Here is a 19,325-nt window from a genome sequence, read left to right as displayed (position 1 = left end):
GGAGAGGTCAAGCTCAGAGGGAAAGCCTGGAGGAGGGGAGAGTCTTCCAGCCCAGCCTGAGAAACACTAAATCCCCCCCCAGCTGGGAGAGGGGGAGGACAGCACACCCGACCGCCTCGGTTTTATATATATGTCATGCGTTTGTGTTTTTCCTTGATGTGTGTATGTGTTTTTTGTTCTGTGTAGCACGTGTGTGTAGATCTTTTTCTAAGGGGGGAGGGGTCTGCCCACATGGTGATTAATTATTCATAAGGTGGGTGGGGAGAAGTCAAAGTAGGAGGTGGCAGACCGGGGAATCTGTGTTTGCTGTGTGTGAGGGAGGCAGAAAGAGAGAGGGAACATCAAAGACAGTTAGTAAGGGCTTGAGGTAAGGATGCACAGAGGCATAACAGTCCCCAGAAGACACGTCATTAAGGAACTACACACAATGCTTTGCTTCTTGATGGCACAGGCTGTAAGCCACAGTGACCTACTCCTCTAGTCAAAGGATTTTAAAGCAAGCAAACAGCCAGCACAAATGAATGAGGAATCTACTCTAATAGAGATGACAGGCCAGCTCGCTCTTACCAGTTACGGAGACCTTCTTGCCTAAGAGGTAAATTGGATTTGTTTTCTTATGTATTTCATTGGTGTGTCTCTGCCTGGATTCAAAAGCAGACTACAGAGGGCTGATAATTACCTTTTTTGTTTCTGGAAGGAGAGCGAGGGCTTGCCAGCATGTGTCTTTTTCCTTTCATTTATTCTTGTATGTTTCATCCCACATGCTGACCGCGTTACACCGGGCTTTGTTGGTCTGACACGTTTAGACTTGTGGATCTTATTCTGTTATTTTAGTTAGCCATGTTAAGCTTTTAATAAACATTAAAAATATTTAAATAAACATAAATATGAAATGTAAAGCCTTTATAAAGAAACTGAATACTTTTAAATTTGACATGAAAGGTTACAGGTTACATTCAATATTTGAGAGATTACATTGAATATTTGCAAGATTGGCAAATTGTATTTAGTGTTATTGTCTCTGACAATAATTGTTTGCCTTTGAGCTGTGATTTTGGTCGGTCACAGTGGCTGCTCACTATTCTAATAAAGGGCCTTTGAGACTTTGTTTTTTTTAATGGGCTTCCACTTGTAGTTGGTATGAGGAGTAATAGATTATTTGCCAAATAACATGAAAGGGGCATTTTGCATGTAAATTTATGAGTTAGTCATTTTCTAAATTAGTCGGACATTTATTGATGAGTGGTTGAGCTGTGGATGAGTACATATTGATGTCTGAGTTGGACGCTGGGATACATGTTGCGGCCGTGACCTTTTGTGAACTCTTGCACTCGTTCTAAAGTCTTCTGTCTGTTTGCATATCTCGTTGCTACCACATCACTGAATGTCATCTTCGGTCAGACTGAGGAGTAGTCTTTGTTTTACTGTAAAAAAAAAACCTAGAGCTGTCCGTCAGATGCATTAAGTGTCTAGCTAGCATGTGACTTACATTCAGAAGAAAACGGTCATTTACTGAAGAACATATACCAACACAAGCCAGCTGTGCTTGACAACCTCAAGCACAACCTATGAGCTGTCATAGTCTGATCTGTGTAGATTTATACTCTGCAGTGTTGTGTTTCTGTCTTTGTCTCAGTGTGGTAAAGGTCTAAATGAATGATTGTAACTGTTCAACCAGATCTGATTAGAATACTCGCTATTTATTTCAACACATAATTAAACCGCAGTTAGACTACACTAATGAAAGTGTTTATGGTGGTTTTTTTTTGTTCTCATTCTCAACATTTCTTTGTTAGTATTTTCCCCCTTTCTCTTCATCTCTGCTTACACAGTTATTTGTAAGTTTTGCATTTTAACACAGCTTAAAGTATAATGAACTATTACTGTATTTAGTGTTTACTATAAAGAGATCAGTTTATTGTGATAATATAATTTTAAAACAGATCCATACACATCCTTCATAACAGATAAGATTGAACAGTTCTTTCCATTTAGTGCAACAGTATAGCAATAGCAAAGAAAGAGAAATGAGTTCTGCATTGTTTGTATTGACAGGTCCCGCCTCCAAACTCTTAAGATTGGTTAAGCCAGAATTTGCCAGATGTTGGACCTTTCAGATACTGTATTTTTAATATTTTAAAAGGGTCACAGTGTTTATTCACTCTTAAAAATAAAGGTGCTTCACGATGTCATAGAGCAGTGCTTCTCAAAGTCCGGACATTTTCATTTTTTCTTTCCTGTAATGCCTGAGAAAGTAACGTTTGAGCGCTGCACTTATTTAATTCCAGCCGTTACCGTGGAAACCGATATATCTCCTGCTCCAGCAGCGCCTCCTGCTGGCAGATAATTAATTTGCATTTGCAAATCTGTGGGAAACGGTGTCTGTTGGCAAACACAAACAAAAAGCATGCTTCAGGGGGGTTGTTCATTAAACACGCTTGCCAAACAAGCCAGACTTATTTCAGTTAGTCTGACTTATTTTGAACCAAATCAATTGCCAATAAGTCAGACTAACTTAAATAAACCTGGCTTATTTGGTAAATCTGTGAAACAGGCCCCAGAACTGTTTTGAGAAGGTGCTTAAGTTTTGAGCCATGTATTATTACAATGAATTAGGCTACTACTACTACTATTATCATATTGTGCCCTGCAATTATCATTTACTCAAACTGTCTTTTTTGAGATAAAGGGGGAAAAAAAAGTAAATCGGTCAAACATAGGTTAACGGCCAAAAAATCAGCATCATATATTGACCATCGGCTGCCCTGATTTCTAAATCTCGGCATCAGCTAGAGAAAACCCTTCTCAGTCAATCTCTATTGCTGACACTTAAATTAATTGTTTTGCCACTTTTGCACTTGTTATTAATGTATTTTTAATGCAAAGGGCACTTTTTATTTATTTATTTATTTATTTTTCAAAAAAGTAGTGTTTATTTGTGATGCATGTTTGTATGTTTATTAAAAACAAGGTTTGTAATAACCTATTGTCCAGACCTTTGACTCTGATCAAAATTCAGATTTGGACCTTTGAATGTGCACTTTGAGAACCACTGCCATAGAGGAACCTTTTTGTCTAAATGGTTCCATAAAGAACCTTTAACATCTGAAGAACCTTTCTGTTTCACAAAAGGTTCTTTGTGGTGAAAGAAGGTTCTTCAGGTTTTAAAACAGTAAGAAAGAGATGGTTCTTTAAAGAACCTTTGACTGAATGGTTCTTTGTGGAACCAAAAAAGGTTCTTCTATGGCATCGCTTGAAGAACCTTTTGAAGCATCTTTATTTTTAAGAGTGTTTCTTTAGATAAGTCAAATGTCTTACTTATAGTTGTCTGTTCTCATTAATGCTGAAATAATTACACATTTTCCTTTGAAGAATTGAAATATTTGCAGTGGTGAAAGCAGCTGTTTCATATTTACAACATAGCAGTCATGCGTAGTCAGAAAAAGACGAAAAAAGCTGTCCAGACTTTGATGTTTTCTTGGAAACTCCTGGAACTGATATGCAACATTCTGATTCATGTGGCTGATGGCGTCATGTCAGGATTTGTTCTGCCATGTGTATCTCTGCAAAACACATGGGAATAAATGCTAGTGTCTTTTTGTTTTGCGCCTTAATGTAAATATTGTTAGTGGCCTAGACTGGAACCATGTAGAGTGAAGTTCTGGATGAATGCACCTGAAAAAATGCATCTTAGACTTGTGACAATGACATTATGAGTTTGCGTAATATCATGAGCGCTGTTGAATCAGCCATACAACCAGACATGCAATACAAGGGGCTGATTGTGTAGATCTATGCGTTTCTGTGTATGGGGGGCTGGAAAGCCCATCGCTTTGTGCGGGCTGAACAGGAGGAGGTTAATGTACGCACAGATAATGCACAGAGATGCTCTTTCACTGTAAAGTGCTGTCAAACGATTAATCGTGATTAATCGCATCCAAAATAAAAGTTTTTGTTTACATAATGTGTGTGTGTGTACTGTGCATATTTGCTATGCATATATAAAGAGACAAACATACAATATATATAAAAAATATATATATATATACCACAAAAATAGTAAGCTTATGCGATACCTGATGATTTACCAATGAAATGTGCACTGATTGCACAAAAAGGATGAATTACTCAGTAATATACTTTCATATAATTTACGTTGCCTTTCAGAGTGAATAAATGCCCTGTTATAGAATAAAAGTGGTCTGGTACAGCTCATTTACGTCCTGAGATCGGGCCAGACGTGGATGGATTGTTCCAGAACGTCTCCAATTAGTTCAGGTCTGTGTGGTTTAAAAAGCCTTCTGCTTTCCATAATGAGAGATTTAGCACTGGTGACACTGGCAATGCTCTTTTGGAGTATTAATCGTTCGTGTCAAGCCTAGCTAAGCTCTTCTTCCGCCCATGTGGTGCTGAGTGAATCTACATAGTCTGTTGTGGCAAAATTACCCTCATATGCAGAATAATTGCTCTCACAGCTGTTAGTCGGCACTTCCAGACCTATGCTTCTGTTTTATACTAGCGTAATAGTCTTACAGGTAGGCTACAGTAAGATCATACTGTAAGAACTGACATTTTGAAGAGAACACGGAGCCAGATGCTCAAATCCCAGATGGGGAACAGTTGTTGGACCCTTGAGCATTGCGCTTGAATTGCGTGATTTTTCCTGCTGATAGTGTGTGACTGAAAGATTAACGTGCAGTAATGTGATGTAATTTAATATTACACACATTCATTCAGAAACATATTGAGGATCACAAAAACGCTATAAACGTTCCTGAATTGCCAAGATCACCAGAAGACAGACTAATATAAGAAACTACAATATTAGCACCCAATCAAAAGCTTGAGTACATTTCTTCTTTCCTGCAATTTTCATCCATTTGTGGCTATTATTGTATCTCAAAGCTGTCAGAGCATATTTTATGGATGTTGCATGACGGCGATGACAGAAACGTGTTAGCATGCAGAAATAATCCACACACATTTCCTGTGACTAAAAGGGATAAGATGTATTACATGCCTAAAATCTACCAAAAAATGTGAGGTATGATTTGTGTCTCTAAAAAGCATTGACCTGAATTATGACCTTGTGTTGCCTCATGCGCACAATCACAGCGCCTGAGGGCAACAGTACGAGCTGAAGCAAACATGAAGTTCAACAGAGCCTGGCGTGATATACACAAGAGTCTGACTCATCAGATGTCAGTCCGCTGCTATTTGCTGGTGTCTTCAGATCTGAGAGAAGGGTGAATCTTGAGGCTTTAGGTTTTAGCATAAACTACAGAATTAAGAAAGCATTGTAAATAGCATGCGCATATATTATCTCCAATGCCTGAATCCACCAAATTCATTGACCCTGTGGCATTTGGAACAGGTTTAATCGGAATGGTTTAAGGACAGAGGTGGTCTCCCACAAAGCTGGTCCTCTCTCTGCTTCAGGGGCTTGAAAAACAGCTCATGAACCCTTTGGATCCTCTGAGGCGAAGCACAAAGTAATTAGCAGTATTTCTTAGGAATTTTAGGGATTCTCTTTGTTTGAATATGATCATGCTTGTGTGAAACGTGTTTCAAGTGTGTTTATGGGTTTCTTAGCAGCATGTTTGTCATGTTTCGAAGCGGTGTTGTCTTTTGAGGAGCTTTTGTTGAAGAGTTTGTATACCACAAATTTTCCAGTGACACTAAAACAGAAATGGGCTCATTTTTTATTATTTATCATATAGTTTAATTGAAATATTTGAGATTGTTTTACTCCTTTGACAGCCCCCATTATTTACAAATGTTAATATGTTAATTAACTAGCGTTAATACTTAAATGTATATTAAATATAGATACAGATGTTAAAATGAGTTAATTTATTAATAAAAACTTTTAAATTACTATTAAAATTGGTTAGAATTGTGTGAAAATTATATATATATATATATATATATATATATATATATATATATATACATATATATATATATATATATATATATATATATATATATATATATATTTATTTATACATATACAAAACATATTACAAAACATATGTGTGTGTGTGTATATATATATATATATATATATATATATATATATATATATATATATATATATATATAATATTATTATTATTATTATTATTATTATATATATATTTTTTTTTTAATTTACCACACACAGACTCAAACACACATGCAAATTCAATCAAACTCAGACATAAGCATGCACAAACATTCTAACGCACGTTTCTTGTCATTCGGCAGTATATATATATATATATTCACACCCTTCACACAATCCACCAATCCCTCCTTATGATAAGTGCGAATGAAGGAGGAGCAAAACACAGGGAGGAGCAGGGAAGCCGTGTCCCAGGAGGTGGGATGGCACAGCTACGACCATTAAGAGAGCCAGAATGTATTTAATCACCAAGGTAACCCCAGGCAGATGGACACATCCAGGAAATGAGTCCCAGCAGCTATTTTTGTGAACCATCACTCCTGCTAACCACATTGAAAAAAAAACAAGCAGACTTAAAATAAGGTTTCCTTGAGAAGCAAAATTACATTGTGTATTCCAGCTAATCTCACTCAAACTGCAGTTGGGTTATTTTGATTAGGTTAAAAAAATAACTAAAAAAACAGCTAACTAACACAAATAAACACATAACTTAAGTTATCTGTTTTTGCAAATAAACTTCATATATACATATTAGATTATATGTATGTATATATATATATATAACAGAGGAAGTTAGATTTTTTTTATACTTTATGATTTCTGATTTTTATGATACATCAGTCACTTCATCATCTGAAAAAAAATCTACATTTCTAAACCTGTCAGTAGGGTTTTTCATGAGCTTCACAGGAATCAGCATTCATTAAATATTCATAACTGGCCTATATGTGACCTCTCAATCTATATTTAGGCTATAAAACATACGGAAAACTGTTTATTTTGATTTCCTTAAAACTGTCTTAAAATGCTTAAGGGAAAAAAAGGAAATTTTTCAGAAATATAGTGTGTGGTATATTTTTTAGCAGAGTTTTTTTTGTTGTTGAATCCTGTTTTGTGCAGTAACACACAGCTGCTGCATCTCTAATGAACCCTTATTAGTATCCAAGCAACAGCACACATGTGCGGTTTACACCATTTTAATTTTATTTGCCATTTTTATGTCTTTGAAAGCCTGTCGTTTGAGTCTGATTTAACAATGTGGTGCATAACAGACCTGATAATGTAAATAAAAAGGTTGTACATTTTGTACCTTCTCTCTTGACTTTAAAAACAACACATTGCCACACCATAACGGATACGCACCCGCTGGCTTGGTAATGGGCGTTGCACACTTCTCCTCTGGGATGAGTGTTATTCTCAAAAACAAAACAAAAAACACACACCCCTCACCCGATGTTGTTGCTATGGAGCCCTAGTGACCAGGTCATCTACGGCGGCAACTCTGGCGAGAAGAGTTTGGATTATAAGCAGCTGGGTTGCATTTCTTTTCAGATGTGGTCAGGAAGAAAATTAGAAGATTAAAAAAACAATGAAGTGACTTAAAAGCATATATTAGTATGTATGAATTGGGCCATTAGCAGGAGAGCTAGGTTTAGGTGTGTGTGCTGTAGGATTGGTTCCTGTTGTCTGCCCACCTATCACTGTCTCTCCCGAGGCACAAACTCATCTCATCTTATTGAGTTACAGGATATCCACACGGCAAAACAGATTTTTATAATCCACTAAAATGGAATAAATAGGATTAAAAAAAAAATCAATACAAGAACACATCAAAGAAGGTTTTCCATTGGTCTGTTTACTCCAAAGTGTGACCTTTCTGTGATTGCATAAATAAATACTGAATTAAACAGTGCAGGAGGAAATGAGAGGAAACCGAATGTGCTGGCGGAGATTAGGCAGAATCCAATTTTACTTTAGAACGGAAGAGACTAAAGCTGTGCTGAAAGGATGTAGGAGGGTGGTCATCTTTAAGGGTATAGGAGAAGAAGGGGGTCTTAAATATTTCAGTTGTGGCACAGCATGCTTTAGACATGCAGTAGACCGATAAAACCCACTGCTAGGTTAGGATGTGATGAATAGTGAACAAAAACTCCCTTTAGATATCGGATTCAGAAATAAATATTATTGTCAGAGTTGAAAACTGTTTGTTTTTTTTGTTTTTTGAAACCATGATGCATTTTTTCAGAGGTCTTTCATTAACAAAGTTCAAAATCATTTGTTTGAAATTTTATTATATTATATTATATTAAAATATCAAACAAATGATTTTGAACTTTGTTATAATATAATATAGAACATTTATTATGATGTCTTTTCTGTCACTTTTGATCACACGTACGCATCCTTGTTTTCACCATATAATTGACACATTCAGGATTTCATCCTACGCTACTCTCAGCATGTTGTGTCTTTATAATTTATCCCCTTCAAAGCTTTCTAAAAAAAATTAAGTACATTCATTAATTTATTTTAAATGTCAACCTAAATAATCAACCATCATTTGAAGTCTTCACCATCAGGTAATTTAAAACCAATGATGTCAAAAATGTGTTATAAATTTGTTTATTTGTCACTACAAGACTATCAGAGCATCATGACCCAGATCTTGTCCTTGCCGCAAGGATCCACCTCATCCCACCTTCAGTAGAGTAGGTCAGCATCTGGCAGCTTCCGGTAAAACATCCAGACAGCTCTTGCCTCTTCTGGTTGCATATTACTAGATCTGCTTTGAATCCACACCAGAGAGAACTTCAGACTAACTTTTATGCTTAAATGTCTCAACGGTGTCATTTTCCAGGTTTTTGCAGGTGTGGTTATACATCAGGTAATATTTGGCAGCAGTGAGTGGGAGGAGGAGGAAGAGTTTTGGCTCTAATCAGGAAGAGGCGGGATTGATTTATCGTTCCCCTTAGGGCTGGAGATACGCCTCTTTGACTCCATTGCTTTTCCACCATCTTCCTCCCTCCCCCGTCTTCCTCTCACTTTCCACCAAACTACTTTTCATTCTGCTCCTCCAAGGTCCCCCTTTTCTGCGTCCCCTCCCTTTCTGCTCCCTGCCGCCCCCTCCCCACATCTATTCTCTCCATCCTCTCCTGGTATAACTAGGTCATTCTGCAACATTGAACCAGCTCTGCACACTCGTCTGTCTTACCTTCACTGAAGTCTTAGTTTATTTGTCCAGCACCTTTAGTGCAAGTTAAAGCATAAGTATGTCCACAACCAAGCTTTAGTTGGATGACACTGCATATTGGACCGTTTTGCCCATCTGTGTGGACCGTTATTACTGTGGTCACTTTCTGATCTGTAAAGGCTAATAAGATCCGGTAATGGACCGTGTCAGAGGTCACACAGGAAGTGTATTCTGTGAGGAGCAGATGTTACTGGACAATATGAGATATTTGGGTGACAAACAGACAATAGACGTAAAACTAAAGGAGCATGTAAACACATCCTTGATTTGTATTTTGTAGAGTAACTGGCAAAATACCGTAAGTGGCGCATTCCACGTAGAATCTACGGAACGCATTATTAGACAGTTTTCCAAGGCTGCATGTATATTAAACCCATTTAAAAATTATAATAAAGCATAATGCTGTTGGCGCCAAGTGTGTTGACATACAGTGCAACTGTGCTCACGGTGGCCCGAATTCAATTCCTGTCTCGAGGTTCTTTGTCAATCCCACTCCCCTCTCTCCACCCCATGCTTTCCTGTCATCTCTGTGCTGTTTTATCTCAATAAAAGGCATAAAAAGCCCATAAAAATATAAAAAAGGCACAATGCTATTGTAAATTCAGAAACGCTATAATTCAATTAAATAAATGTATGCAATGCAAGTTTAATATATGTGCTTTAAATATATACATGCCTGTAGGTTACGTACCTGCGTCTCAGAGCGGCTCCATTCACAGTAAATCCTGCTCCACACAAACAGTTATCATTTAAATGCGTGGAGCAACTTAACCTCCATCTCTACATCTTGCTGTGAGTTTGGTTTTATTACGTTCATCTGGGAATGCACAGTGCTCCATTTGATCAGATCTGAAAGGTAAATAATTTATAAACCTAGGCAAACACAGGATAATCAATATCTTTCTAAATATGCTAGCTGTTCATTGTGATTGCAAAATAAAAGCTCAAACCCTTACTCTGAGTTTACACATTTTGATGTCCACATATTCAAGAAATTACAGTGGCTGTAGCATTTATGTCGTAAAGAAGTGGCCAAATATTAAAGATTAAGTGGACATTTGAATTAAATGTTTAGTCAATATTAAACAAGGATTAGATCGTGCAGTAAAATTTAAAAACAGTCGTCAGGCCGTTGGCCCCCTCTGCAGGCATTTTTCAATGCGTAATGTACATTAGTTCTGTTTATAATAATTTATGTATTTTAAGAATTTTGTTATATTTTGTTTATAATAAAACTATATGATTACTTTTGATAGTTTATTTGAACTAAATATTATTGCCTCATTGCTATATGTATTTTAAGTCATTTTAAAGTCTATTGTTTGCTTAGGTCTATTTTTATTACTACAAAAAATGAACTATAATTTTCCGATTACTTGATTAATCATCAGAATAATTGACCAATTACTCAATTACTAAAATCGTTAGTGACAAACCTACACAAAGCTGCACATCTGTTATCTTCATTTCAGATCTAATTATCCTGAAATACCAGTTCAAGATTTTCCTTGCAATGCACAGTGTGATTGCTTTATCATGTATGGTGTTCTTAGTGGTTGCTAGGGTGTTCTGACTGTTTTCGGTTGTTATGCAGTTGCTAGGGAAATATGAGAGCTGTTTGGTTGTTGCTAGGGTGTTTTGATCATGTTGCAATATAGTTGAATGATGTTCTGCATGGTTGCTAAGGTATTCTGAGTGTTTTTGATTGTTATGCAGTTGCTAGGGTATTATGGGGGCTGCTTGGTGGTTGCTCGGTTGTTTTTTGTAGCCTCTATGTTAGGGCCCTATGAAATCGGCTTTATTTTTTTCCAAATTCTGTTTTAATTTTTCTAGATTCCATTTTTTTTCTGTTTTCATTCTTCTAGACTCTTTTAAAGGTTTAAAAAAAATTGTATTAATCAAAAAGCATGTCTAGCCTAATTAATTGAAATCATGAAACTTACAATATTAAACAGTTTATTAAAAGTTCAACATTAAATTTTTAAGGGCCTATGAAATGTTTTTTTCTCAAATTCGGTTTTATTTTTTTACCAAGTTCTGTTTTCCATTCATTTTCTAGATTTCATTTTAATAGTGTCATTTAAATATTAATAATCAAAAACATAGCTTTTAATAACATTTTATTTTTATTTTATTTTTTTCCAGAAATACCATGTTGTGTATTTACTTTTTTTTTTTCTTTTTTTTTGCGCAAAAAAACGTCTGGTAAATATTCCTTTTAAAATTGTTTTAATAATAATTTTATTAGTAACAGTAGTACAATCAGTAATATTTCGGTCACAGTTTCTTCAAGTTAAACCAAACTTTTAATTTGATGGGTTGCTGTGAAGACCTTTAGGTCTCTGGTTGTATGATAGTTTTACTCAAAAGAAACTGTAAAATGCTCTTGAAGTGACTCTGAGCAATTCTAGAAATTATGTTTATGTGTTCATGTACTAATATATTGAGGCAGCAGAGCCTGAAAACACCACAAGCATGGACTTGCAGGATTCATGTTTAAATTCTAAATGACAAAAGTAAAAAGTAAAGAGTGTAAAGACCATCAACTCTACCGTACGACTCCACCGGGCAGGGACACCGGCAAGGGATAGAAGTATCGCTTTTTATTTTAGTTTTTTCATTTATATGTTTAGTATTGAAATGTTGTTATATGCATGTGTCAATTTTATTTAATTTCTTTATTTTCTTAAATATGTGGGTATATAGTATTTATAGAGTTGAAACTTTTAGTTTTAGTTACTTTTTCTTATTTGTAAGTCGCTTTGGACAAAAGCGTCTGCTAAATGACATAAGTAAATGGTATTTTTGTGGCTTTATATCCACAGAAACTAGTCCATATCACATTTTGATCTAAGTGTACTGACCTAATTTTTATTTACTCATCCAAAATATGGCAAATTTAGTGATTCCGCGTTACAGTAAATTCAGTTTTTATGACTGGATTTCAAGATTCCGCTCAAGTTTTCCACATCGCTGAAATCATAGGGCCCCTCCACTGTGTGGTTGCTAGGGTGATCTGAGTTTTTTTTTTGAGTATTTTGCAATGCAGTTGGTAGAGTTTTCTGGGGGTTACTAAGTGGTTTCTATAGTGTTTTTTACTGTTTTTAAGCATGTTTAAATTCATTCAGTATCTATGGTGCACTGCAGTGTTGCTATTGTTTTACTTTGTAGTTGGAAGAGTGGTTGGTTGTGTGATCTGTGGGTTTACTAGGTGTTTGCTAGGATGTTCTGAGGGTTTTCAGTGTTTTAGTATACAGTTAGTAGTGTGTTACTAGGAGGTTGCAAGGATTTATGAGCAAGTTGCTACGCATGGATTGCTACAGTAGGTAGTTGATAATGTTCTAGGTGGTTTATAGTTGGTCACTGTTTCTGAGCATGTTGCTTTGTTACTATAGTGTTCTGGATGGATTGCTTGTTAGCTCAATATTTTGGCCATTTGGAATGGCTTGAGTCCTTCCGTCAGTATAAGGCTACTGTATGTTAACAGACTGTTAGTTTTTGGGACTGACGATCGCATTTACTTATAGGTGAAAGTCTCAATGTCCTGTTCACATAGTAATTTACAGTAGCATCTAAAATATTGTCTGTATGAATATGCAATAGGACTCAAGCCGGTATTCCTTACCAATAACCATAAATTACTCTACTGTGTTTGAACGTAACCATTTTAAAGATGCGTTTTCTAGCATGTCTTGAGCATGCTCTCATCCACACAGTGTATTGGCAGCAGGTATTTCCTGTATGTTCTCCTACTCTGCATCTTTCATGTCCATAGAGATCAGTCTGTGCTGTGTGCACAGGAGAACAAGACGTCAGCAGGATTCACTCTACCCTTCTATCAGCACTTCATCCATCTCTCTATATTAGTCACATCTCTCTCACTCCCTGATTTCTTTTTCACTGTTCTTTCTCCTTCACTTCCTTTTTCAATATAATGTCAAGTCAGGCAAGGCCTTGTAGTCCCTTCGTTTGACAGAAGTCAAGCTCCCATGTCTCAGAGGTCAAGATTACACCGCTCCTGTCCTAGCCTACATTTACATTTATGCATTTAGCAGACGCTTTTATCCAAAGCGATTTACATTCCATTCAAGTTACAGTTTTTACATTTTATCAGCTCTTGCTTTCCCTGGGAATTGAACCCATGACCTTGGCATTGCTAGCGCCATGCTCTACTATTTGAGCTACAGGAAGCCTACTCAGTAATCTCATCTGTCTTCAGGGCCACAGATGTTTATGTGAAGTGTAATGCCTCATCTTATCCACCCTTTTTTTCCATAAGCGTTGGCACGGCCATTTGCAATGTAAAATTTTATGTGTCTGGCTTCCAGTGTCCTTCGCTTGCAGCTATTTTTAGCTGTACAAAACAGCTTGTTTTGCTGTTTGATATTGCAAACTGGTGTCTTACCGTATTATCTTAATTATGAACACACTGGTTTGTAGTGCAGACAGTTTTACCATTTACTGCACTTTGTTATTCTTCTCGTTATTTCCCTACTGCGGCTAATGAACCGGAAGTCTCGCACATTCACAGACAATGGCTTTCTTTGAAAAATAGGGTGGATACTAAAGCCTCTCATGTCTGCAGGTAGAGGATGGAAAACTAAAAGAGAGAGTTAATAAGTTTTCTTTCTATGTGACATTCTCTATTAAAAACCATCCGTATGTAGGTGCAAGCTAAAATTAGAGCAATAATAATAAATGAATACTGGTGAATCAACACATGTCTGGAAATGATCATAAAACCCTGTTTTTTGTCTTTACAGGTGCTAGAAGTCTCTGCCATCATCAACCTTGAAATTGGCAAAATTTCCAACCATTTTGTGTAAGTACATATTATATACAAATCTTGATTGCACTGCAGCTGTTACCGGGCTGACGAGACGTGAGACGTGCGGATCCATTTGCGAAGCTTTATTATAAAACGTGGTCAGAAACAGGCAAGGTCAGACAGTGACAAACAGGTATGGCAAGGGCAAGACACAGCAATCCGTGGAGCAAGCGTGGGTCGACGATCAGCGAACAGTATCCAAAGGGGCAAGGCAGAGAGATAATCCAGAGACGAGAGCAATAATCCAAACGGGGAGCGAACAGAGTCCAAACGGCAGAGGCGAAGGGTAAATCCAGGAAACACAGGCAGGGTCAGACACGGCAGGAAAACAAGGCAAGACTAAGGCTAAGACTAATGGCTCTGTAAAGTGCTATCGCTAGGTGAGTGATAAATGCAAACAATACTCGTCCTCGATGCTGAGGAAGTCCATGGCTTATATAGTGTGTGTTTGGGTGATGGTGATTGCGAGATGGTTCTCAGGTGTGGGCGTGATCATTGTGAACAGCTGTGTATGAGTCCGTGTGGTGAACGAGTGACCTCTGGTGGCTAGTGAACGGAAGTGCATGGTCAGGATTCGTGACACAGCCCCCCCCAAGGAGCGGCTTCCAGATGCTCCTATATAGTCCAGGAGGGCGGTGGAGCGGAGGCGGAACAGGGGGAGGGACGGAGGGCCAGGTCCGTGAGGAAGTGGGAAGACCGGGGACTGAGGCAGAACCGGCAGAGCAGGACACCCAGGCGGAACCGGAGACCAGGACAGAGCAAGAGCCCACCAGGGCGGAGCAGACGGACCAGGAGCCCACCAGGGCGGAGTAGATGACCACCAGACCGGAGTAGAAGACCACCACGGCGGAGCAGACGACCACCAGACCCAAGCAGAAGACCACCATGGCGGGGCAGACAACCACCAGGCCCGAGCAGAAGACCAGCACGGCGGAGCAGACGACCACCAGTCCGGAGTAGAAGACCACCACGGCGGGGCAGACGACCACCAGACCAGAGCAGACAGACAATACAGGGAGAGCATTCATGATCACAGAGGGTGTGGCAGGGCAGGACGAGGATTCATAGACTGTGTTTTTAGCCGTGACAGGACAGGGCGAGAGCTCACAGACGGCCTCTTTAGCCATGACAGGACAGGGCGAGGGTTCACAGACGGCCTCTTTAGCCGTGACAGGACAGGGCGTGAGCTCACAGACGGCCTCTTTAGCCGTGACAGGACAAGGCGTGAGTACAGGAACGGCCTCCATGGCCGTGACAGGGCAGACAGGGAGTTCAGGAACAGCCTCCGTGGCCGTAACAGGGCAGACAGTGAGTTCAGGGACGGCCTCCGTGGCCGTGACAGGGCAGACCATGAGTTCAGGAACGACCTCCATGGCCGTGACTGGGCAGGACGAGGATTCGCAGACGGCCTCCTTGGCCGTGACTGGAGAACAGGATTCTCGGGGATCTGGATCGGTACTTCCGGCCGTGACTGGAGAACTGGATTCTCGGGATTTGGGATCGGCACTCCTGGCCGTAGTTTGAGAACTGGATTCGGGATCGGCACTCCTGGCCGTGACATGAGAACTGGATTCTCAGGATTCGGGATCGGCACTCCTGGCCGTGACATGAGAACTGGATTCTCGGGATGCGGGATCGGCACTCCTGGCCATGACTTGAGAACTGGATTCTCAGGGTTCGGGATCGGCACTCCTGGCCGTGACTTGAGAACTGGATTCTCGGGATACGGGAGTAGGTGCCACCACTTCGGGAGGTTCTGCAGCGGAAGCCGCCACCTCTGGAGGCACTGGAGCAGACTCGTGAACAGGAGAGACCTCAGGAACAGACTCGTGGACAGGAGAGGCCTCAGGAGCACAGTGTGCAGCCCACACACTCAAAATGGCAACCGCCATAACGGGAAGCACTGAGGTCAGGGGAACAGTCTCAGTAACAGCCAGGGTTGAGGCCCTGGGAATGCCAGCTACTCGCACCGATGTCAGTGGTGGGTCCATCACACTGGATATCAGAACTCGAAGGACTGACCTTGAATCTGTGGTAACAGCCTCTGGCAGTTCGGCGGAGGCGTGAAGAGACTCTGGCTGAAGCGCTGAGACGTGGCGTGGCTCTGGCTGGAGCGCTACGGCGTGCTGTGACTCTGGCTGGGGCACTGAGACGTGAGCAGACTCTGGCTTGGCAGGCATGACGTGAGCAGACTCTGGCTTGGCAGGCATGACGTGAGCAGACTCTGGCTTGGCAGGCATGACGTGAGCAGACTCTGGCTTGGCAGGCATGACGTGAGCAGACTCTGGCTTGGCAGGCATGACGTGAGCAGACTCTGGCTTGACGTGAGCAGACTCTGGCTTGACGTGAGCAGACTCTGGCTTGACGTGAGCAGACTCTGGCTTGACGTGAGCAGACTCTGGCTTGGCAGCAATGACCTGAAGGGGTGTTGTTGTTGCCGCCATTTTGCGAGTGAGTGCGGTGTTTGGTTCCTCCGCGACACCCACAATGAATGAAGAGTCCACACACCGCAAAGCATAGTCCATATACTGAGCGAGTGACGTACGGGGACCCTCACGGATTAAACGTGACTTGAGAGGCTGACTAATGCACTCACAGAAGAAGTCTATGAGTGCACAGTCCGGCAGATCAGAAAAATAGGCGAGGTCTAAGTACTCTTGTACATATACCTCGAGCGGTCGCGAGCCCTGCTCGAGGGTTAATAGCATCCGTGCAATGTCCTTACCTGGCCAATATCCACAAGTAAAGCTGCTGGATCCTTTGTTGGCCGAGTATTCTGTTACCGGGCTGACGAGACGTGAGACGTGCGGATCCATTTGCGAAGCTTTATTATAAAACGTGGTCAGAAACAGGCAAGGTCAGACAGTGGCAAACAGGTATGGCAAGGGCAAGACACAGCAATCCGTGGAGCAAGCGTGGGTCGACGATCAGCGAACAGTATCCAAAGGGGCAAGGCAGAGAGATAATCCAGAGACGAGAGCAATAATCCAAACGGGGAGCGAACAGAGTCCAAACAGCAGAGGCGAAGGGTAAATCCAGGAAACACAGGCAGGGTCAGACACGGCAGGAAAACAAGGCAAGACTAAGGCTAAGACTAATGGCTCTGTAAAGTGCTATCGCTAGGTGAGTGATAAATGCAAACAATACTCGGCCTCGATGCTGAGGAAGTCCATGGCTTATATAGTGTGTGTTTGGGTGATGGTGATTGCGAGATGGTTCTCAGGTGTGGGCGTGATCATTGTGAACCGCTGTGTATGAGTCCGTGTGGTGAACGAGTGACCTCTGGTGGCTAGTGAACAGAAGTGCATGGTCAGGATTCGTGACAGCAGCTGTCATATTTTAATTTTATTTTGACTGTAGAATTATCAATCAGGTATTCCAGAGAGTAATTTTATAAGCTAATTCATTACAACTTTTATTCAATTTTATTTTATTAGTCAAACACCTTTTGACATTCATTGGTCACTATACAGAAATATCTAACCACTGTTTGCTGTCATTGAGCATTCATAATTCTAGAAAGCCGTTTTATAATATATTATCCACTACATTTATTCATTTAAATATTGGATACATTTTTTTGGTATCAGATGGCCTTATGATGTCATTGTGAACGATGTATGTTATCATATATAAATACTCTCATGCCCTCAGGTAAAACGAGTGTAAAGTTTATCACGTCTATTGATAAAATAGAGTGTTAAAACGTGCATATGGTGTGTGTAAGTGACAGCTGTAGGGGGCATCTAGTCCAGCATCCTCAGAATCTGTCTCGGCGAAGAACAGTGATGAAGGGGGCCCGAGGAGGAGTGAGTTGGGCGTCTGGGGCAGAGACGCGTGGCTCCACTGAGGGTAATTGGCTGTGATGGCCATGTGAGTATTTATAGAGTGGGAGTATGGGTAATGTGTGTGCGTGTATTTGGATGAGAAGACTGCCCGGGGTTGTACTACCATCAGCACACTAGGGACATGGAGAGAGAGAGACAGAGAGATGAATCCCCAGACTGCTAGACCTTCACCCTACAGTGGCACCAAGGACATTTGACCTCCCAATGCCATTTAGTTCAATTTAGTTGTTTATTTTAGAGATATGCATCATTAAATTATTGTAATGGTCATTTAGGCGGCATTTACACTGAAAGGCTTGGATGTGGTGTAGATGTACACATAAAATTGCCATTTTTTGTTCTGGGAAAATTTGTGTGTATACAGTATACACACACACACACACACACACATATATATGTATATATTTCTGTACAATATATGGTATTACAATGTATTACAAATGCATTGATTCTCCAGAGTCCATTCTCTTTTTCAGAATACTAGATGTCTTTGTACAATTTTACTGCACCCATTAAGTGTCTCAAAATTATTTCAAAATGTGTCACAGTGGGTGCTGCTGTCATCATGCATTAATAAGCTGTGTTAGCAGTGACCGATTGCGATTGAAGAGTGCAAAACTATGCCCACTCACCTGCTCTGATGGCGCTCAAGTGGGTTTCAGGACTATTATGTTGTAAATGACTGTTTTAGTCGCACAGTGAAGCCCACCTCACTCCCTTTAGCCCAGATCTAACAAGCCATTTGGGTAAAAACAGAAGGTTTCTGTTTTTCTGCAGTAATTTTTTTCTGGTTGTTAATGAAAAAAAAAAAACATCCCACAATGGTCTGTGTATTAATGGAGAGGAGGTAGAGCGAGTCTCAAGTTTTAAGTTTCTGGGAGTGTATATTACTGAGGACCTGACCTGGAGCTTGAACACCACCTGCATCATTAAGAGAGCCCAGCAGAGACTGTTCTTCCTGAGGACCCTGAGACACAACAAGCTTCCCCGGAAGCTGCTGACCAGCTTCTACCGCTGCACAATAGAAAGTGTTCTAACATACTGCTGTACTGTATGGTAGTCTAGTTGCACTGCTGCGGACAAAAAGGACTTACAGCGGGTTACATGCAGCTGTCTTCAATCCTGAAGACAGCTGAAAGGATTGTCGGCTCCCCACTTCCAAACTTGTGTGAGATCCACTCAAATCGTCTACACACACAGGCCACAGCAACGAGGTGATAAAATCGCTGTTTTTGAAGTAATTGTTTGTAGAGAGAGACACGCAGACGCAGCAATTAGGTACACACAACTATCATCTCTCTCTCTCTCTCGGCAATTAATTGAAATACATGTTATAATTATTTCAAATAAATGTAGTCTTACCGCACTATTTAATCTCTGTGTCTGATTTGAAGCTGGCAGAATGCTAGCGCTAACAAGCCGTAACTGACGAAAATAACCGTAATTTTTACC

The 19,325-nt window shown here is 40.1% G+C and overlaps 1 protein-coding gene across 3 annotated transcripts in view; it reads left to right on the top strand.

Annotated features, from left to right (window-relative positions):
- The first annotated feature begins 323 nt into the window (after positions 1-323).
- LOC306857053 (neurofascin-like) overlaps positions 324-19,325 on the top strand; it is a 71,637-nt gene continuing 52,635 nt past the window's right edge. For all 3 annotated transcript variants that reach the window (XM_079396714.1, XM_079396713.1, XM_079396712.1), the window contains exons 1-2: positions 324-595; positions 13,961-14,019. The gene's annotated coding sequence lies outside the window, so the exon portion shown is untranslated. The remainder of the gene's footprint in view (positions 596-13,960; positions 14,020-19,325) is intronic.

The sequence above is a fragment of the Barbus barbus genome (assembly GCF_936440315.1).
Source record: "Barbus barbus genome assembly, chromosome: 37".
NCBI lineage: Eukaryota > Metazoa > Chordata > Actinopteri > Cypriniformes > Cyprinidae > Barbus > Barbus barbus.
Note: the sequence above shows the minus strand (reverse complement) of the source record. Positions and strands in the feature narration are given on the sequence as shown.